The sequence below is a fragment of the Echinops telfairi genome, unplaced genomic scaffold, assembly GCF_000313985.2.
Source record: "Echinops telfairi isolate 266 unplaced genomic scaffold, ASM31398v2 ScPeMD7_3533;HRSCAF=4204_0, whole genome shotgun sequence".
Taxonomy (NCBI): Eukaryota; Metazoa; Chordata; class Mammalia; order Afrosoricida; family Tenrecidae; genus Echinops; species Echinops telfairi.
Genome location: NW_022107431.1, coordinates 57,352,820 through 57,376,175, shown reverse-complemented (window position 1 = coordinate 57,376,175; position 23,356 = coordinate 57,352,820). Strand labels below are relative to the sequence as shown.

The following is a 23,356-nucleotide window of genomic DNA, read 5'->3' as shown; positions in this document are numbered from 1 at the left end:
CCTAAGGAACAAGCTACTGAGTGGAAAACCCATGTCACAGGTAAAGTAATAGAAAACCCTCCCATTCACATGAAGTCCAAGCTTAAAAAGCTGTTAGTTACAATGAAATTATTTAGTAAAAGCATAAAGGAAAGGAAGGAAAGGTAAAAATTCTGAAGTATGGCTTTCCCTCAGGAGGGAGGGAGAGAGAAGAGCGAGGATGTGAGGGGGTGTCATCGTTGCTCGGTTGACGGCTCCCTGGACCTTCATACTTATTTTGTAGGACTGGCATCAACTTGATGTCCTTGGGTGGGGTGTGAGGGTTTACAATGTTGCTAGCTGTCTGAGTTTACTCCAAACCACGGTGATCTCATAAATGAGCGACCAACCAGGCCTGTGCCAATGGCAGGCCAGAGCACTATCCGGGACAATATTCTATTGTCATTCATAGTTTCCACTGGCTTAGTTTTGGAACTCGATTGCTAGGCCTTTCTTCCTAGTCTGTCTTACTCTGGACGCTCCACTGAAACCTGTTGCCATGAATGACTCCGCTTCCCAGTTTGACTGACAGCTGTGGAAATACAACTACCCATTATTCATCGAAGTTGATATTAATGATTTTGTTATCCGTTGCTATCGAGCTGGTATGTATATTGCACACATGTATCAATAAAGCATCTACTGCATAACAATAATCTTGATTTATCTGACATGATATCATGAACAACTTCCATGTCGAACATCATATACAGTGATACCTCCATTATCGAACTCAATTTATTCCAAAGTCATGTTCGAACACTGGAAAGTTCAAGAACTAAACATATTTTTCTCATAAGAACTCATGGAAAACCAAATAACTGGTTCTGTGGGCCCAAAATTACACTTACAAAATTCATTTTTCCAGGACTAAAAGACAAAGTTAACAGTCCTAGTTTGTGGAAATACCTCCTAAAACATCTAAACACAAGAAGTACATTACAGTAAATAAAATTAAATAATATGACATTTTATGCAAGTAAAGCGCACAAAAAGCACAATGACGAATGTTTTAAAAACATTAACACGAGTACTATACATGTTGTCCAAGTGAGTGTGGCCCTGTGTGTGTGTGCGTCAGAACGGACGTCCGACCCACTCGGGGCCGTGCAGGTTTCTTCCAAGTTGGATTTTTGGCTCAACTACGGAGCAAAGTTGCAAAGACCAAGCAGATACTTTCAGGACTATGCTAGTTGAGCAGTGGAAATTTTGAGCTTGAAGCCGTTCACCAAGGAAAGTATCGCTCGATCTACATTTATATGTGTTGTCTTTACACAGTATTTAATTTGTCATTCATAAGATGCTGTTTGTGGGGATTCTCCAGTGAATAGCTAGTAGATAAATCATTAGGCGAAATCTTGGTTAATTTTACACTGAATTATTGAGTCTAAGAACATGGATATTTTCAATCTACTGCCAAATTATCTCCCAGGAAGTCTGTACTGGTTTTATGCTACTAGTAACAATGTATAAATTTATCTCAATGCTCGTTGTACCACAAAATAATCAGGTTTAAGGGGAAAACACTGTCATTCATTTCTACTAACACATATTTAAGTTGATATGCGGCCAGTCTGATTTTAGTCAACGTCCCAGGTACAAGATAACCATGTGAACCAGAATTCAGCAGCAATTGCAGATGCAGGTGTCAGAGATGGTCCCTAAATACGCTGCGCTCTGCTCGGGGGTGTCAGGAGAAAGCTTTCAAGGGAACCTACGAGACTTGGTCTCTTCCCCAACCGGCCCTTCTAGCAGCGTAAAGGACCTTGCTCAAGCTGAGCTGGAAGTCAGACGCTCACCCTGCCCGTCTTGACAATGTGAGGAGGGAACAAGGAACCGTGACAGACACAGACTTTTCAAGTCCTCAAGCATCTTTAGTATCGTCCAGTTTTCTAGGAAGACTATACACTAAATACGTATTTTAACAGATAATACATTAATTTAATGAAATATAAACCCCATAACCCAGAAGGTAGTGCCCACTTTTCAGAGCGAGGTACATACGTCTTACAAAGTGAGATCTTTATGCCAGTCTGCATCTCTGGCCCATCACACATCCATGGAAGTCTCTCGAGGCTCACACCAAAAGGTCATCCATGCATGAAATCTGCCTGGAGACCTGGGTGCTGGACGATGTCATCAAGGTTTAATCAGGCTGGTTCCCTTCAGCACTCACCTTGAAATTAAATGTCTGTTTCTCATCTTATTTTTTTACGTGGGCATCTATATCCCTGCGGTATCCTGTGCTAGTGAGTGATCGCTGAGCCGCACTGTTCAGAACAGGATGCCATGCAAAGAAAGACATATGAAAGCAAATCCTTTTGTTTTCAATAAAAGATGTTCACTTCCCAGGGTTAGGGAAGCAGCAAGCAGATTATAAAGACAAAAGATCATTTCAGAATCAAGGTTGGAAAAGGAGTGAGATAAAATACAAAAGTTAATAACTAGTAAAACAATCAGAATTCAGAAAAAAAAAAAAAAGAAGGACCCTCGCTGACATAAGAGTCCATGCTGACTCGTAGCAAGCCTTTAGGACAGGGTAGAACTGCCCATCAGTTTTCAAGACTGTACCTCTTTACTGGAGTAGAAAGCCAGTCTTTTTTTCCTGAGGAGCAGTTGGTGGTTTCAAACTGCTGACCTTGTAGTTAGCAGCCCAACCCATAACCACTGCTGACCTCAAGGTCAACAGTTCAAAACTACCGGGTTCCCAGAAGGAGAAAGATGAGGCTTTCTCCACCCATCAAGAGTTACAGTGTCTGAAACCCACAGAGGCCATTCTACCATGTCCGACTGGATTCTAAAAGTCAGAATCGACTCAAGCAGTGAGAATCAGAACTAGATGCGAGGGGGCGGGGGAAGGCAATAGGTAACAGATTTCCAGTGACAGATGGTAACGTGAAAATGAGTATAAAATTACCTGGCTACCCTGGAAGCAGATATTAGAGAAGATTAAAAACACATATTTAAAAAAAGCAATCCTCGGTGGCCAAAGCCATCAAGAAATCACATTATTTAGCAGGTACTAGGACATTAGAGAGGGGAGCAGTGGTATTTCAGGGGTACATGTGAAGTTCAGCACCAGGTTGTTACTCACAAGAGAACTAGCTTCAATGCCATGTGTTTGTAAGGGTCCAGAGGGAAGATGTGTGCACACATGCACACACACACACACACACACACACACACACACATCCCAGCAGCAGCAGCAAAGAGTTAAAGCACAGTTTGATTGAAGCATAGGATCACATCACAAGAAATGAAACAGCTCTCTCTCTTGAATTGAGAAAGGCTGTGGTCTACAGGAAGGTCTCTAGTTTTTTTTGTTTTGTTTTGTTTTTAAAGGGCACTTTCAGAGGGGAGGGGGCCGCAGCTCTACAGATAACCAAGCCATTTTCTAATTGATGACTCTTTGGATCTGATGCATAGTTTCTTTCATGTTTATCTTGGTGCCGGCTCTGGGTCACCATGAATTTGGATTTATTGCTAGCTGTATTCCCTTGTCAGGATATTCGTTTGGGCTTGGCTTCAAGGTTAACATGTTTGCCAAACATCTTCTCACAAGGTCCTCAGTCTATTCCCTTAGCAGGCAGGGCAGGCACCCCTGTTCTGTCCCTGTGAGTCTAAGTGGGAGACCTGGGTACAATTCCTAACCAACCAGTCACCAACCACCTGTCCATGTGAGTTGATCTCACGTGAACAGGCTTCAGTGGAGCGTCCAGGCTAAAAGCACACTAGGAAGAAAATAGGGAGTGGTGACTTCTGACAAAGAAGCCAATCCAAAAAGCACCAGGGGCCATGATAGTCCAATGCACAGCCAATCAGTGTAGCGCACAAGACCAGGCAGATTTTTGACCCTTGTGCATGGTCTCAGGGCCAACTGGCCAGCAAAAAACAATGTCTTAAAGTCCCTCTCGAATATGATCACGTCTTCATCCACTAACTGGCCAGTGAGCCTTCATGTAAGTCTCGTGTGCATGGCTGAAAGATGGACCAGACTTGAGCAGGTCTAACTGCGAAGTGACTATGGTCTGGCTCCAGCCTCGCTGAGGAGGACCCGCACTCTTAGCACCGAGGTTTTGAGTCTGTTGCAGTTCCGCGCAGTCTGAGCGCTACCTGATGTTGGTCTGGTTCCAACTTCTAGATCTGTCTGCCTTATAACCAGCTCAAGAGCAGTAAACAAGATGTTGGGTGGGATTAAAATCCATAAGCCCTTCTTGCAACTCTTTCAACCTTGACATGATATTTCCCATTGGCCTCAACGCACTTGTAGTGCCTACTGTCTAATACCTGTGTGGACTAGGTCATGTCTTTATGCTGAGAATGGAAATAGTACCGATGGCTGGGGCTTAAAATGGCGACAAACTGTGAGTTCAGATCAGGGCCCTATCCTGCATTGTTAGTGCATATGTAAAAGTGCAGAATCTCTTTTAAGTAGGAAAATAACTCTGTGTGTGCATGTGCACACACACTGTATTGGAAATTAATAAACAAAACCTGAAATACGACTAAGTAAAGGGACAAAAGTGTGTACAATTAAAAAACAAAACATGGGTTGCAATGCACCAATTCACTATCAATCTTGGGGATGGCACAGGACTTAACAAAAGAAGAGATATAATAATTGTGTGTAAATGAAAATGTTCATGGTTGAAACAATAAGTTTAAAGTTACATTGATTGCTTAATTATGGTTACTTCATCATGTTTACAGAAATAACACCAGGCATCTTTTAACATAAAATTTTGAAATAGCTACATTTATTCCCAAAAGAGAAAAAAAAACTGATTACAATCGGATGTATAACTATCTTTAAATTCACAATAATTAATACACACTAACTTTAGAATTAATAAGTTTGAATTCTCAATGCCTCTTACAATTAATGGTGTGTACAACTGATTGACTTCAGTCATTCAAGCCAAACATGGGAATACGGCATAGTTTAAAATCAGGATCACTGGGAATTAAAATCTACTCAATGGTGATAGCAGCCGGTTTGTTTAAATAAGGGAAAGTGTATGCCAGTGTTGCATCCTTTCATCCTACTTTTTGAATCTTAAGCTGAGCAAATAATCCAAGAGGCTGTACTGTATGAAGAAGAAGTGGCATGGCAGCAGAAGTGGAGCAGGCTTTAGACAGCATGTGGTATGCAAATGATAGAGTTGCTCGTTGAGAGGGAGAAGGCCTTGAGCGCTTGTTGCTGCTAACCAGACTGCAGGTTTCAGTGTGGATGGCAATGAAATGCGAAGAAGACAAACACGATCAACAACTGACCCATAAGACAACATGATCATCGGAGAGACTACTGAAGTTCCTTTTACTTGAATCCACAATCAATTTCCAAGGACGCAACAGACAAGACATGAAGCGGTGGATCGAAACAAGCAAATCTACATAAGACTCCTTTAAAACGTGAAAGAACACAGATGTCACTTTGAGGACTATAGTGGACTTGACCCAGACCATGATAGTTTCAACCATCTCGGATGCCCGTGAATGCTAGACAATGACCAAGGAAGACTACCAGCGAATTGATGCATTCGAATTATGGTGCTGACCAAGAATTCCGGAAGTACCATGGGCTGCCGAAGGAACAAAATTATCTTGGAAGAGGTATGGTCAGTGGTGGTATCCAGCCAGTTGGCACCAGTTTGGAAGAACCCATATGTAATGTTTTGTTGAGTTCAGCGACCTGGTTGTTAAAATGGCCCTTGTAATCAGGGTTCTCTTTACTGTGGAAATCACAAATTTATTCCTTATTCTTTTTTCAGATTTTATACACATATTCTTTGGGTCCATACTAATGCTCATGCTGTTTCTAAGTATTAAAAATTTGACAGAACTATGCTTAATTTATTCACTTCATAAAATTCATTATACTTTTCATGAAATACTACATTTCTGTACCCTTCATGTGTTACCTCAGTGAACAAACATAGAAGATGACGAGGACGCGTGCCAAACAGCGCCACACTGTCCCTCCTCCGAGCCCCCCCCCAAATTCCCATGAGACATTACGAGTGAATTACGCAGTTCAATAAAAATATTGTCAGAACAATGGATGTAAGTTCAGCAGAGGCAAAAGGGTTCTTTTCAGAGATGAATGTAATATACTCAGAAGAGAAATCACCTGTTTCTAAAACATCTAGCACAATGACTATTGTCTAATTGGCCCACCTTGAAAGGAATGGGATCCTACTCCTGCGGCGAAAAGATGGTTCAGGATAAATCACCTGGTTGGATGTGCTTGGATAAAAGTGAAGAATATTGCAGGTGAGGATGCTAATCAAGAAGCAATATGGATACCTTAAAAAATAGTTCTGTTGTTTTTTTGTCAGGTATTATTTAATATTTTTCATTGATCTTTTAAAACTCACATAACATAATCTAGTTTTGTATACCTCTTTTACTGTTTATTTAAATATTAACTGCATCAAATAATAAACCACCTTTCAGAATATCGTTTTTAATACTTTAAACAGTCATTAGGGCAGAACAGCGGTTGGTAAATTATTTGACTTCCCCACTGGGTACAGCCAGAATGTTCTTCAGACGTGAGGATGGTGAGATTTCCTCTCACGTGCTTTGAACATGTTATCAGGACACACCGACCCCTGAAAAATGACATCAAGCTTGGTAAGGTCAGCGCAAAAGACAAAGCTCCTCCGGACATGGGTTGGCACAGTGGCTGCAACAATGAGCTTGCTCGTAACGACTGTGAGGTGGCAAAGGGCTGGGCGGTGTGTCCTCCCACTGCACAGAGGGCCCCTGTGAGTTGAAACAGACTGGACATCACCTAACCATGATAACAACAACTAATGGAGAATAATTATCTCTATATGTCTATATAAATAAAACTGTTAGTATCCTTGCTGTTTAAGTTTTTAAAAACCACACACACACACACACACACACACACACATAAAGATATAAAGAGGAAATCTCCAAATCATAGAACTAAAGAAGAGATCGCACTGCAACTTGATTATGATTATTTGGGGGAAATATCTTTCTCTTCTCCAGCAATTGTTTTCCAGCTTATCTCAAGCCAGAGCATCCTGCAACTTCTCTAACAACACTGGCCAGTTGGCGCCATGTTGTCATTAGAACTGACTGACATCCAGGTGATCCGGAAATAATACAGGAATGTTTCATTGCTAAGAGGGCACTGGGTAATTTTCCCTTTTTTTCTAAAAAGGGGGAAGTAGGCCAAACAAGTATGGGAACCTATGCACAAGATGCTGTGCGGGTCTCTAGACTCAAGGAATTGGTGGTGCACCTATCCTGGCCCCTTATATTGGACTTTTTCTTTAAATAAAGTTCATTTCCTTAAAGCTAGTTTGATTTTTATTCATTTCTCTTTCTCTTTCTTTTCTTTTCGTTTTTTTTTTTAAACACACGAACTCTTAACTAAAGAAACAACGATATTATTGAACTCAGGTAAAGGTGACATCATGAACTCTCTACCAAAGTCCAGCTCCAGAAATTCAGTGAGTGACCATGACCTTATATTAGGTTAATTAAAATGTCAACACATTCCTTTTTGGCTTCTCTAAGAGACGTTGCCATCTGTGCAGCCGTTAAGGTCTCCTGTGACATGCGTGGTCTAGGAACCAACGTCTTCCTAATGACAGTTTCCTCCCTTCTCAGAGGGCAGGTGTGGGCCAGTAGTCACAGTCGCACCGTCCCGCACACTCTCACTGACAAAGCAGCATTGTTCAGGCCTATGGATTCCTGAGATAAGGTGGGAATGTTGCTGCCGGCTGCTAGGCTCTGATCTCTATTGGATTCTGAAGACAGTTCTGGTAATTAATGTTTGATCTTTCAGTATGTTTGAGAACATTCCTGTATATGCTTAGAGAAAAGCCCAGGGATTCTGGCTAACCCAGGAGCTGGATGATAGTGAATATCTCTGAAGAGACCAACAGAAATTTCCTGCAGGACTGGTTTCCTGGGTAGAAGCTATGCGGGGAGATTGGTCCAGGCCCCACAACTGTTGGGCTTGTCATGAGCAACTGTGCTTTCTTATTGACTCTGGGAAATGAGAGATATGTCATATGGCTCAACATGCCAGGCCCTTCAGTCATGGTTGGACTACACAGGCTAAGTTAGAACCCTGGCCTGCTTTGGGTCATCTGGCCCATAGGGGGCAGTCTAGCACTATGTGTCCTCAGGTTGCTGATTGGAGTCCCTGGAAGGTTATGACCAACCCTCTAAAACCAATTGTGCTGTTTCTCAAAACAAACAAAAAACCCAGTAGTCCGACCCAGAGAGTTCAAGGATGTGACTTGGATATAAAGTTCTGTTAGAGACAAGCCAGGAAGTAAAGACAAGATTTGGATGCCCCGAAGGAAATCTTCAGCAGGCCCCCAATAGCATTGAGTTATAAACTGAGAACTGCCCATTCATTCTGGCCTTTTGGAAATAGAGGCTCTCTCTCCACTGGCATACGTGCCTTTTTTAGCACAATGACGGGGCCTGGAGTGAGGGAGCAGGGGAATCAGAAAATCCTCAGGGCTTTGGGTCAGGTCTTTCCTGGCAGAATTGCCAGGCGGAGAGCACACGTGGGAAAGAGGGCTATACAGCGCCCAGGCACGTGCTACTTTCTCCTTTGTGTTTTGTGCATCGGATTACCTGGCTTTGCTTCCTTATTAGAATAACAGCTTTTCTCCCTTATGAGAATATGGGGTTTCACTTTGGCAGCCCCATATTTCCGAGCATGCTGACTTGTCCTCAGTAGAGATAAGGCAAATCCACAGCAATGATGAGAAAGGGACTCAGAGAACAGGAGCGTAGGACCAGGCCCTGAATGCCACACTTAGGGCAGAAGAAGGAGAGATGAGGTGTCCCACTCTCATAAAGAGTCAGAGCCTCGGAACCCCAGGGGGTGGGTCTATTGTGACCTTAGCATCACTGTGAGTCAGTCAACTTGATGGCAGTGAGTTCTTGAGGGGTGACTTTAGAAGCTTACAAAATCCCAAGAAGGACCGACACTCCCTCTTCCGCCAGTCCTCTCTGGGAACCATCCGACTGTGTGAGGATGCCTTCTCCCCTCCTTCACCTTGCCTTCTCTGGGAGTGCCCAGTCCTCTTTCCTCCCTCAGAGAGAACCAATTTAGACAGACAGAGTCTACTTCTCTTCATTCCCGGCTTAATCCCAGTAAAGGATGTAAGGAATCGCTGTCGGGCTGCCCCAATTGCACACAAGCACCATCTTTGACTTGAAGCAACTTGTGAGGGACCCCACACCCCCGACTACAATCGGGCAGCACAATCATCTATTGCTCTTGAATGTTTGGGTCCGTCTGAATCATCCCAAAGTATATTTGGAGACTCAGACAAAGGATCTTTTTGACTCCAAAACCATACTTCTCCATTACCTTCTTAAGGGAAGAAGAAGAATTTGGTTTTGTTTTTCTAAAGCACAGATTATGTATCTCTTAATTCCTCTTATTCTGTCCAGAAACACCCAAGACACGTAACCTGAACAGTCTGAGATTTACTCTACTCACAAGCTAACCAGTGGGAGTGGCACCATTTCATGGATGCTGTTGGAAAGATGAGACTTCTGCATCAGAGCCCCGCAGAAACCAGCAGGAGTATCGTGATTGGGTTGGGTCCCCTTGGCCCCGGGTTCCACAGGCAGAGGTGCAGAAGGGAGGGGTCCAGGTGGATATGTCACACACGGTGGGTTTGTATCAGAGCTAAAAACTTCTAAGCTCAGAATTGGGATCTGGTATAAGAAGCAGTAGGCAAATCTTTCTGACCTTTGCTCTGGAAAGAGACATTGTTTAATTATCCTGGAAAGTAAGCAAGCCTGACTTCTACTCCAAAGGGAGGCACCGTCTCTCCCTTCCAGGGCCACTCACCATAAAGACCTTAGGAGAGATCGTCGGGGGCACGGGGAGGCTGTTTGTAACAAGGCCCCAAATGCAAGAAGAGCCCTGTGAAGAATTGTCTTCCAAGGTGATCTTTTCTCACGTTTTGCATGAAGAAACAGTGATGCAGGAAGTTAAGGCACTTGCCCAGGTCCACATAGTTGATAGGGAGAGATGTGAGCACTGAATGCAAATCTATCCGCTGGCAGAGATGGCGTTGTCTCTACTTGGCCACGTCACCATCTGCAAAGCTCAGAGAAGAACTAAAACGTCCTCGTTCTTCCATCCAAGGTCCCCGGAAAGTCCTCTCAAACAGGGCATCTCGGTGCTTCCTGAGAGGAGGGTTGACTGCAGACCCAAGTCTGTGGCCTTCCTACCTCCGGTCTCTTTACTCTTCCGACCTGGGGTGAGAGTCCAGAGTGGCCTTTCCATTGTCTCCAGTAGGAGCTGCGCAGCGAATGGTTATTGCATGAGGTTCCAAACATTCAAGCTCTCAGATGGTCTGATGCTCTTTTCATGACCTCTGTCACAGGTGCCCAGCCTTTTCATTTTCCTTGTGATGACAGTGATTTAAGCTGTTATCACTACACATGAAGCCGACTGACATCTTAGCTACATTTCACCCTCCTGTTGGCAGTCTCTGTCCTTACGACCCAACCGATACGACAGGCCTCAGATGAGTATTTTGAACACATTGCTTTCACCATATAAAAACTCAGTTCAAACTGCACTCCACAGAGCCCGTTGCTCCCAGCCTAAAGTAGAACATTCTGATACCAGCATTCAAAACGTGTTCCTGCGGGTTGCGGGAGGTGTTTACAACTAAACTGCCGCTGATTTTTCCCAGCAAAGTCTCCGATCCAGCCAGGCAGGCATACCCAGTGCCCTCCCACATGATCTACTCAAACCCATGCTTCTTGTGCTTCTTCATTATTCTCAAAGGTATCTGCTCTTCCTCCTCAATTTCCTTCCTAAGAAGCCTATCATAATGTCAACCACAGGAGAGTCACAAGTGACAAATAGTTTGTGTCACTTAGTTTTCACTAAAATATTCATGGTTTTCTTTTCTGTATACATTGTTATACATAGTCTAAACTACATTATAAATTGGAGCAAGGCAGTAATAATATATTATTATAATTAATGTGTATAAAGAAAATACTTCAGATACTGTCCTGTAACAGTTTATTATACTTCTTAAAATATGAAGAACACATTAGTCATCACTATTAATAGCATTATTTTCTAAAGCTTTAGTTTCATTTTCTAGCTAAAAATAAAATCTTTGTGATACTCAGTCTGAGAATATACTAATCACTTAAGTGAAGATTTTATGTCTATCAAGTCTTTTATCTGAAGATGCTTCTGAGGTTTCAGCAGACTTCTTATACTTCATCTTTCTATTTGCTTTTCTTTTTTAATATGCTGTTTTGGTGAAAATCCAAATAGATGTTTATTAAAATGACTCTAATCCCTAAAGAAAGATCTGTGAGAGGACAAAACCTAACTTTGGCTAAAGACGGAAGTGAGATGGTCTCACAGACAGAAAGCAACAGATATGTGCGGCTATTCTTTCATCCTCATTCAATTATGAGCACAGCACAGATGTCAGCTGACAACAGGAAACAGCGCTCGACCTGAAATTCTCAGGGTACCTGCACATTGGGGAAGGTCCCCAAAATTCAATGGTACATTAAAGACAGTGATACATATACGTTATCCAGTAGTCAGCTGATTACCATGCAGTCCTGAAGAGTAACCAGTGTCAAGTAGTTCAAACCAGCAAAGGGTTTGGGGACAGACATCAGCTCTGGTCAAGTTTGTGGCTAAGAACTCCTACCATCCTGCATGGATATGAACTGATCTCATTCACTCAAAGCTTCCTGGGTCCCAGGGACAAACCATGCCTTTAGATCAGTGGTTCTCAACCTGTGGGTTGCGGCCCCTTTAGGGGTCAAGTGACCTTTTCACAGGGGTCACCTGATTCATAACAATAGCAAAATTACAGTTATGAAGTGGCAACAAAAATAATTTTATGGTTGTGGGGTCACCACAATATAAAGAACTGTATTAAAGGGTCACAGCATTAGGAAGGTGGAGGACCACTGCTCTATAGATGATGTTAAAGATACTGATTGCTATTTGGGGTGATAGGTAGGACCTGCTTGCTCCGTGGAGACAATGACACTGCCCAGGAGATGATGGGAGTGGCTTCTCTTATAGCAATATTTCCCTGGGCGAACGGCAGGAAACTGCTTCTGCCGTTGCATTAAGGCACAAGTATAATTACTGTGTTAGGCAGCTGGCCACTTTCCCAGGCTGCGAGCGAGATGGTATCACAAACATGCGCAGATGGCTGCCTGTTTGACAGGTCATCATGTTCCGAGCTTCCACCCTTGGTCTGTTGAGGTCCAGACGTTTAATCTGACCAGTTCGTGTTGTGGTGATTGGACTCTTGAATGTTTTTCTATGAACTAATCTCCTGGAAGATTGATTTTCAAGGACTCCAAATATCTAAGGCAAGTTCTGTGCTCCGTACTTCCTCAGAAGAAAATCTACTTGAGAAACCAGATGAAGATCAAAAGATTACTTGATAAGCATGAAGACAAAGTTATATGATTCCACGATACTGTAACAATTAGTATGCTATAGTTTAACTACGCAATTCATTGCCTGTCTCCTCTTTTAGATCAGGAGGTATTTTATTGATTGTATACTACCACTTTATTAATATGATATGCTCAATTAATATTTATGGAGTAATTTAATTCACATGTGCACTATTAGAATGCCTATAAATGAAAGCTGTTATGTCAGTCGGCCAAGAGCTCTGGGGCTCAGCTGATACCTGAAAAGTCAGTGCTTCAAACCTCCCAGATGCTCCACAGAAGAAAGGTGTGGCTGTCTGCATTCGTTAGGAGACAGAGCTGTGGAAACCCGATAGGACATTGCTATTCTCTTGTATACTAGGGTCACTAGGCATTGGAATGAACCAGCTGGTAATGGATTATCTTATAGTAATGAAGATAAAACGACCAAGATATACCTGTGGAATAGCCAATGACAGAGAATATTGAGCAGCACATAGAAGTATGAGGTGGTACCTTCCCAAAGCTGAACCCCCCTAAAAGCGTGTGTATTTAAATTTTTTTACTAAACCACCTTATCACCTTCAAGGTACTCTCCACTTCACTTAAATACATTGCTCAACTCTGCAATTCCATTCTTGGAAAGATTTTGCAAACTCATCTCCCTAGTCTTTTTCTTCACCTCTTCTAAGTCATCAAATCACTGTCCTTTTGCGACCCTCTTCATTCATGGAAACAAACAGAAGTCGCCCAGAGTGAGGTCAGGTGAGTCACGTGTGTGGGGCAAGAGATTTTGCCCAAAACTGGTGCACTCAGATGGCCGTGTGAGCAGGTGCATTGTCGTGGTGGCAAAACCAGTCTCCCATCAGCCACAAACCAGGCCTTTTTAAAAAAATCACACACTGTTACGCAATCTTTTCAGAACCTCTATATAGAAAGCTTGATTAACAGTTTGACCTGGTGGAATAAACAGCAAATGCATTACGAGTTGACATTTTCGCCCATTCAGGAAGTTGATGGATGTCCAGGACAAGATTTGCCATCAACAGACAGCTCGCTTTTTTTGAAATGAGAAAACCACTTGTATACTAGAGTTTTTCCATAGCATTGTCCTCGTCAGCTGTGTTCAATATCACAACAGTTTTTGCAGCATTTTTCCCAAACAGAAAGCGAAATTTCACAGCTGCATGCTGTTCTCTTAAATTGACCATCACAAAAAATGAGGTTCGAGTGAAACTGCTTTTACAAAAAAAAAATCACTCAGACCAGAGAGAACTTTCCCAGGAACACCACTGGGTGGGGGAAATATGCATTACAACGCAATTCTGGTGTGTTTTTTTTGGGGGGGGGGTACTCCCTCATATAGCACCTTTACAATCTACCCCTCTATTTTTATTTACTTTTATTATTATTATTATTATTTATAGCCCCTAGGACTTTATTAAGTCAGAAACTAGCCTTCGATGCTCTATCTGCTTGAGTTGATATCTTTAAATTTATAGATCGGTTAAAGTGTAAAAACTTTTGAAAAGTGACACATAGGTGAACTGAGAAAGATTAAGATAAATTAGGCTGTTCACAACATGACAGGTGACCTTAGAAAGCTAGTTCCATTTTCTAATAAAAGACACATCACAGGATTCCATCCAACATTCCAGCAAGCTGGGCATTTAAATATACCTGGGACTGTTTATCATAAAAGAGTACCTTGTCCTGTCAGCAGCTATGCTGCATTTTCCAACCTCTGTCAATTTATGTAGTTAGATTTTACCAATAAAAGAAAACTTTAGTTGTTGATTTTTTTTGTTTTTAAAGACCGTTTTTTGAAGTAAGCCAAGGGAACAAGTATCAGAGGACATCAGGTTTTCTGAAATGAAAGCAAGATAGAGAGAAGCTTAAGGTTCTTACAGATGGTGTGGTTGTCAAGTTCCTTCAGGGGCCGGTTCCACGAGAGCCAACGTGGGTCCCTCCTGGAGAGGAAGCTGCTCAGACCTGAGCTTTTATTCCCCAGGTGCAGCCACGTGACCTGCCCCAACCAATGGTGGCTGCTTTGGTGTTAGCCTTACAGTGACCACACTCAAACCACAGAGATAAACACTAAGTCCAGGTTCAATGCAAAGAAGTACAATATTTATCCCGAATCTTCTTGACTTTTTCCAACCTTCTACATTTCAAGTATAACATTTAACTATTCATTATCGCCTTTCTACTTCAAATAATTATCTGCTACCTTTAAAAGGCATATTGATGTGTACGGGCTAAAGCCACAACACAGACCAAAACCAGTCATAACAACACAGCACCCACACATTTGTGAAGATGAAGCAAAACAAATACTTATGAAAACAAAATATAGCTAATGTTATTGAGGGATGGGCTCTAGGAACTTCCTTCTCTTAACTATTCTCACCCTGCAGGAGGAAAAAGGAATACAAACTGCTGCAAGAATGGGTGTAAACAAACCAAAATTAGCGAGAGCATCCCACCTTTAAATACCCCTTCTTTCCACATCCCCAACCCAACTTCATAACAACCACCCCGCCCCGCTCACACATGCATATTTAAATTTCTCCTTCATGCCGCTGGAAAGGAAGTCAAACCCGAGAAAAAGTATATCTGCAAATTAAACATCAGTCTTCGATTTTTGCCCTGAGTGAGGAGGAAAGACACTCACGTATTCCATATGAAAACACCAGGGTAATACATTATTCTGAATTTGAATTCATAAATAAAATTAAAAAGTAGCATTCACTTAAAAAGAAATGTTTTCTTCTTCTTTAACCCATTCTGTCACAAATAGACTTGAAAATTTGATCCTTGACTCATTTCATGACCCAAGCTGCCCTGAGATACCCAGGCTATACCAGAGCCAAAGGCTGGGCTTTAGTTTCCCATCCCTTCTGTCGGCACCACAGGGGAGGCTGCATCTCCCAGCTAGGTCTTGCCTTGAGTACCGCTGGTCTTTGTACAGTACTGGCTCATCTTTTAGGTGAAAAATGATAGCTACTATGACCACAAAGCAGGAGAAAGGTAACAGTTTCCCCAAACTGCATTTGAAGAAAGGGGCAAATGTGGAGAAAGACTTTCTCCCTCAACCTGCGAGTTTGAAGGCTCTGTCTTTCTGCCAGGATTCCTGAGTGGTGCCAACGGTAACACTGAGCTGCTGACTGGACGTTTCAAGATCCACGTTGACCCAGAAATGCCTCAGAAGAAAGACTTGATCTACTTTTGAAAATCAGCCTCTTTCACTGACGCCCCTAATTGACCCTTCCCAGGACGGGTCTCATCTGATGACCTGTCCAAAGTGAGACACAATCTCCCGTTGTTTCTAAAGCGCATCTGGCAGTGCTTCTGCTGAGACACATGACTGTTCTTCTGGCCTCCCAAGGTACTTTGCGTCTTCCTTGCCAGCACCACAATTCAAGTTCATTCAGAGCTTCTGCTGCCTTCTGTAGCCGTTGTTCATCAACTGGGTGTAATTGTGTCTCTCTTTTCTGATTTCAAAAAAAATCATTTTATTGGGGGCTCATACAACTCTGATCACACTGATTTTTTTTTAATGTAGAACTTTTCTAAAGAAAAGATTCCATTTCAGTGTTTGTGGTTAGGGGCTGGCACGCCAGTGTTCAATGCATTTTCAACACACGACTGAATTCAGAACTATAAAAAGAGTAGCAACGCAAACCCTCCTACCAAGTTACCAATGGAATCCATGAAAAACCATCCAATCAGGAAGAGGCCCCAGTCCTCTTGGAAAATACTTCGTAGCAAAATGGAACATTGCAAGTCTGCAAATAAATTGACTGGAAAAAAAGTGCACAGTAACCAATATACTTGAAAAATGTATGCTCCCTTTACAGAATGTGCCCCCTGAGAAGTCTTACAGTTCAGCGATGGGAAAACATCACAGTGACTGCAGGCCCGCAGCCAGGTGCCTCTGTCCCTGCTAAGCCTTCTCCACTGAAGAGTGCATGGGAACAGCATGGGGACACAGAGAATGCGTGACTTTCCAAAGCTCCCTGTGTTTTCAAAGCATTTTCGTGTCCGCAACCATGCTGAAGTTTTCATCATCGATCTTGCATTTCCAGTCTTGTGCGATGTTGCTGCTGTCAGGGGTGGTAGAGTCGGTTCCAGACAGACGTACAACAGAAGGAAGCACACGTGGTCCTGCGCCATCCTCACAGTTGTGCCTGTTTCGGCCATTCTTGCTGCCACAGTGCCACGCCGTCTTGTCTAGGGGTCTTCCTCTTTGTTGGCCCGTTGCACTTCGACTCAGGATATCCGTCTCATGGGCATGATCCCCTCCGAGAACTTGTCCACAGTTCATGAGATGAAGTCGTGCCGTCCTCACGTCTAAACCTAAAAGTGCTCAAGTCTAGCACCTGTTGCTGGAATACTGAGCAAGCTACTCTTAATGCCTTTCCCTTTATAGCTTTATTTGACTTGAAATATGTCTCTCTACATCCAGAAATGAATATGTGACTTTTCTTGGTTACACTTTTTATATGAATATAAATATCCAGTAAATGCAAATGGCATCCCATGAGGTGCACCTTTCAGAGTGCAGTGTGACTTTTGTTGGTACCTCGTACCTGAGGCTAATGAATTGGGAATGTCCAGGACCATGGGGGGGCATGCTAAGGAGCACATCCTTCTGGAAGGCCCTATTTTTGTTCATATTCTGTGTGCTTGTGATAAAGCTGCAGCTATAAGTCTGGTCTATTCTCTGAGTCTTTCCAGAGAACTACTGTACTGACTCACCAGGGCAGTGAGAGTCAGCATTGACCGCTATCTCGTAATTCAGCAGCATGAAAGAAAATGTCCCTCTCTGGATGAGCTCTGATCCAGGTTTCAGAGGCGAAGGTTGGTGAATGAGTAAGTTCCTGGTGAGAAGCTGGAGAAATGGGAATGTTAGGACTCAATTTATTTTCACATTTGGGGGAATGGATTCATGCTGATCTTTACTGTCCATGCAACTAGCAAGGAAGGTAAGATTTGCCCACCGTGCTTCCAGTTTAGTGTACATAGACATCTAGAAAAAAAAAACAACATTTATTTTTAGTTGTATTTTTGGCTAAAAACAAAAAAATCAAACCTAGACTAAGAACCTTCAATTTGTAGTTCAATTTGGTTTCTTGGTTAAATATTATAAATTTACTTTGTAATCAAGGAAAATTTTTCTCTTACTAGACCAGATTTTATTTCAAGGCAATTTCTAAATTCTATATGAATTTTTTTGGGTCTCTTGAAGGGCCAGAAGAATTCAGCCATATGAACATGTCCATGTGTTCTTTGATCTAAAGATGAAGGAAAATCATAAAACTTCAGCCAATTTTACCATGGAGATTTAGCTTCTTGGTCTCAGAAATGCTGATCTTTGGGCCAGGGAGTTCTTTGTTGTTTTATGCATGGTAGCATATTAATCATCATACCTGGCCTCTACCCACTACGAGCCATAGTCATACTGCAGGTTCGATATGTCCTATTTCAGATGAGAGGGTATTACTTTGAGAAATAGTAATGATGGGTGTTCCAGGTATTAGACGAGAAAACTGCTGCTCACAGAGTCAGTGGTCAGGTGGAGTTCTCTTATTTTTTTCTCTATTCAGATGACCTCCATGAATTCTCAACCCTCCTATTTTTTTTTGGAAAAGCAACTTCTTTGTTGTGCTTGGTTTGTACTAGATTTCCCTTATGGCATGCATCCAAGTAGGGTGTTGCAGGAGTAGAAGCGGTGTGGCCACTGCGAGTGAATAGAGGTCGAAAAGGAAGGAGGGGAGTTTGCAAGGTTTCCGTTTCCAGTGAAAAGATGGAAAACCACTTCTCAAACCGTGTCATTCCAGATCCAAAGCTACACCCAAGAGGTAAGGGGGAGGTGCCTGGGAGACAGCACCCAGAAGACTTACACTGCCTTGAAGTGCCAAGAGACTTCCAGTGACAGCCAGGCTGGTGGTGGGGATCCACTAGGAGCGGAGATCTTGTGTCTCCAAAGGCAGGCAGATGGTAGAGAGCTCTCTGGGAGAGCAAGCCTGAGTTAAAGATCACTCCGTTCAGGCAGAGAGCTGGGGTCTTGGCTTGAAGCCAGGGCTTTGTGGTATTAGTTCCTGGCAGGGTTTCTGCCACGTTGAACTTCCCTGATCCTGGCCTCTGCTTACATAACTGGAGCCAAGAACTCATTCGGGGCTCCAGGGTTTTCCAATCCCTTGGCTTGCCCCCACATGGACCTAGAGCAAGATGGGTGCCAAGTCTTACCCATGTGGCCTCATGTCAACCCTACTCGGTTGCCTTTTATTTCCTTTTTTTTTTAACCCTTTCTTGTAGGCATTAGTGTATCTACATCCTGTGCACACTCAAATAAATACCTTTTGTGGTATTTGGATGGTGCAACCCCTACTTTGAAACTTGGATGGTGCAACCCCTACTATTAGAGCTTGTTATTGTTGTTCTTAAGTCAGTCCCAACTAAAGGTGACTCCATTAGTTGACGCACAACTAATCACTAGCAGATGTTTTTTAGAAGTAGGCCTTCTTCCTCATCTACCTTAACCTGAAACCTTTTCTACATAGTACCATAAAAACTATGGCAGATGAGGGTTCCCAATGCAGTGGTGGGACTAGAACCTGGCTCTTCCATATGAAAGGGAGAGTTTTACTGTTGAGCCATCACTGCTTCCCAAGTAGGTGCTGGCTCATGGTGGCCCCACGTGTGTCAGAGTACAAAGGTGCCCACTGGGTTTTCAATGGCTCAGTTTTCAAAAGTGGATTGTCAGGCCTTTTTTCCGAAGCACCTACGGATGCCCTTTTGGACTCCAGGAACCTGAGATGGTGCTGCCCCTCACCTCTAGCCAGTGTAGTCAACTTTAATTCCCTGTGGGCTACAACTACTATTCCAGCAATGGTGGACACATGCTTGCTTAGTTCCAGCCACCCACTGGCAATCTGCATCCTTAGCCCCAAGTTGCTAAATAATTTTAATCTTTCAGAGAATATCTTAGATGGTGACCTCTTTGAAATGGCCCACCAGCTTCAGAAGGGAGGCCTAACCTTAAGAAAATATCAAATATTAATTTATAACAAACAAACTTGTCTACCTGATTGGTACTTATATTACCTTGGGTACAAAATGGACTGTGCTTTTAAAATAAAATTCCTCCAATTACTCTGTCTCTTAAAATTCTGAAGCTTTGACTTGTCAAAAGGATCTCTTAACTACTTTTGAGTTTGGCAGGAAGGGGGAGAGGTGTTTCTTGATTTGGGGACAAACATTTCCCTAAAACAGCCTCTTTGGCAAATCAGAATTCAAAACAGAAATGGAAATGATTTGCAGGGAAATAAGGGAAGTTATGTTGCTTACTCATCTAGACATGTGAACTTGATTCATAGCTGTTCTGTGTTGAATAGGCCCTCGGGGCCAGGGGCAGCTATCGACAGCTTTGTTGTTGTTATTCTCCTTATCTGATTCCCAGCTCATTGCAACCCCATGACACAGAATAGAGCTGCCCTTTGGAGTTTTTCTAAGCTATAATCTTTATGGGAGCAGATCTTCCCAAAAAAACTTTCTGCATGGATTGAAATCATCAACCGAGAGCTTAGTGGCCTAGCACTCAGTCCCTGTGTCACTGCTGTAGTAGCTAGGTGCCATCGAGTCACTTCTGACCCACAGTGTCCTTCTGCACAACAGAGAGAAACACTGCCTGGGCCGGGGCTACGCTCATAGTTGTTCCTACGCTTGTGCCCACTGGGTCAGTAGGGGTCCTCTTGTGGAGCTGGGGTCACTCAGGTCTATTGAGCAGGCCTGGATTTAGATGGACCCTATGTAGCACCCAACGAAGCACTGCAGGGTCCTGCACCCTTCTTGTAACTGCTACCATTGAACCCATTGCTGTAGCCACTGTGTCAATCCATCACTAAGGACCTTCCTTTTTTCACGGACCTCTTCTTCCCAAGCACGATATCCTTCCCTGGAGACTGGTCTCGCCTAATCATATGTACAAAGCATGTGGGACAAAATCTCACCGTCTTTCCCTGTAAAATGCATTCTTGCTGCACCTCTGTCAAGATACAGTTGTTCGTTCTTCTGGTGGTACGTTGTACGTTCAATATCCCTCATCAGCACCATCATTCTTGGCTGTCCCTATTCACTGGCCAGATTTCACATGCATATCTGAGATGATTGAAAATACCAGTGTGGGCAGGCACACATCAGTCCTCAAAATGACATCTGTGCTTTTGAACAAGAGATCTTTTGGAAACAGTTGTTGGGATTTCTTGACTGTTGCCTCCATCCATGTTGATTATGGATCTAAAGGAAATGAAATCGTTGACAACTTCAATCTTTTCTCTGTTTATCAGGATGTTGCTTATGGCTCTGGTTGCGAAGACTTTTGTTTTCTTTATGTTCAAGTATAATCCATACTGAAGGCCTTAGTCTTCCATCCCCGGCACTGAGTGAGTAGTCTTGGTTTAACACTATTCTTTGTTCAAGTATTCTTGGTTTTAGCACACAAGGTTTTATGATCTCTATACTGCAGTATTTCCTTGCTCCCCCCCCCCCCCAATTAGCCATGGAACTTTTTTTCATTTTTTTTCTTTTTTTCATTTTTATATCCATTAGTATCAGGTCCCATTTTCCCCAACTTCCCTGTCATAATTCTAAATTTAAAACAAGCAAACAAACAAAAACCTCAAAATCACTGCCATTGAGTCAATGCCAATTTATATCCACTGGCTAGGACACGGTAGCACTTCCCTTTTGAGTTTCTGAGACTGTGACTCTTTATGGGATTGAAAGCCCGGTCTTTCTCCGGAAGAGTGGCTGGTGGTTTCAAACTGCTGACCGGCCCATTAGCAGCGCAACACCTAATCACTATGCCACCGAGACTCCTGGGCATAACTCTAAGGAATGATTAATCTAGTGACTGTTTCTATAGATTAACCCATCCTGAATTTCATATAAAGAAAAACATTTTTAAATGCCAGCAACCACAAGGTAAAATGCAGAAATCAATGAATCTTCCTGATACAACCTTCTTCTTTATATATTATTTGCTTAGCATGTAGATTGGAGAAGTGCGGTGAAGAATGCTCTGCTAACACACGCCTTTCCTGATTTTAAACCACGCAATGACCTTAGGGATTTCGTAAGGCATTTCTTCTCCCAGACTGACTTAAGAATGTAACTCCACCCTCGACACGAAATCGACTGCTCTCGAGTGGGCAGACCCACTCCATAGGATTTCCCTAATCCATAGAAGAAGAGTCCCATCTCTTCCTCTGGGTGAGTAGCAAGAACTTAACTGTGGCACCGCCAGGGCTCTTTCTCTGGCACTAGGGGGGAGGAATGCTCACGCTGGGTCTGCCATGACTTGCCTCAAGTCTCTAAGCAAAAGTCTTTGCTCCTCGGTGCTCCTGTGACAGTAAGGGCTTCAGTAGGCTGTACCTGCAACTCTGCTTAGATACCAAAGGGACGAGCGAGGGGAGAGTCGAAGATTAAAGTTGGATATGGAAGACACAAATAGGAGAAAATGCAAGTTCCATTTTCACAGACACTTGCCATACAATAGTAATCGAATCTGGTAAACATCAATGTATACAGTACTCATAAAATAAGCATGCCAAGTCATTAAATGACATGTATTTTATATAACCTAACAAAACCCAGAATTCAATAACCACTTAACATGACATATATTTCTTAAAAAATAATTTGGTCGTGAACTGAGCTAGTTTCCTAGATGATAATTCTTTACATTTCCTTTACTTGTTGAGCAACATACCACAGCCTGATTTTACATTGGAACTGTAATTAAGCTCTTACTCTATTCAAACAATAATTAAAACTTTGGACTTGCCCCAGATGTAACCTAAGTTTCTGTTGGATCTTATCATCTCTCGGTGGCAGTCACAAAGATTAAAAATAGTAAAGAGGATTTAAGTTAAAATAGACAAAGTCCTAAGACCCACAACTCTGGATGCCAAAGAGAGCTGATTGTTTCTTGTTTTCCTGAGTCTTTGATGATTCATACCTGCAAAGACAAATTGAAGGCCAACACCCCAGGCAAACTGATATGGAATCTTGAAGGTCACTCTTGTGTCTGTGTTTTTACATCCCACAGGTAATGTTGAAAAGCACTTCTTCAAAATAACATCATGTCAGATAATGTAAGAGTCAGACTTTCAAACCGACTCATTCTGGTTGGATCGTCTATGAAGAATCTCCATTTCCACCCTAACTAGACTGACTCAAAATCTATATTTGAACAAGATGCCCAGATAATGTTGAAGGTTCTTGTTAAACTGTATATAGATGAGGCTTTCTGCACCTGTAAAGATTTCCCATCTCAGCAACCCAAAGGGCAAATTCTAGTTTGTCCTATGGGTTGCTAGAAGTGAAAGCCGACTAGATGGCAGTGCATTTCATTTTCGGCCCATCAGGTTCCAAGCCCTGGTAAATGGCACTATGGCTAGCCCAGCACTCCTCTAGTCCCTAGTGATACAGCAATAATCAGAGCAGTCTCTGCTCTCCTGAAATGGATATTCTTGTTGGAGGAGACATGTGATCAGCAGATAAACCACCACCTAGTGGGTACTGACTAGCGTGATGGCCTCATGGGCATTGTGGGCGATGGGGTTTCCTTGCTCCAAAACATCAGAGAAAGCCTCTCAGGGTCAGCTGGGTTGGCTTAGTTGCGTGGGCTCCAACACCACACGGTTGGGATGGGTCAGTTGGGTTGGTTCCAAGACAGATTTGCCCTGTAAAACCCCAAAGAAAAGAAAGTCCCGGGGAGAGGTAACAGTTCATGCAAAGGTTCTAAGGTTAAAGCCAGGAGCCCTGTTGACATTGGGTTATTCACTACAGGTTAGCAGATTGAACC

At 42.8% G+C, this 23,356-nt stretch overlaps 1 protein-coding gene across 5 annotated transcripts in view; it reads right to left on the bottom strand.

Moving 5' to 3' along the window:
• TPD52L1 (TPD52 like 1) overlaps positions 1-23,356 on the bottom strand; it is a 121,723-nt gene that overhangs the window by 50,492 nt on the left and 47,875 nt on the right. Inside the window, exon 1 of one of the 5 annotated variants that reach the window (XM_004702047.2) lies at positions 14,392-14,436. The exons of the other annotated variants lie outside the window; for them this stretch is intronic. The gene's annotated coding sequence lies outside the window, so the exon portion shown is untranslated. Of the gene's footprint in view, positions 1-14,391; positions 14,437-23,356 lie in introns of those variants that run through there. 5 annotated transcript variants of the gene reach the window in all.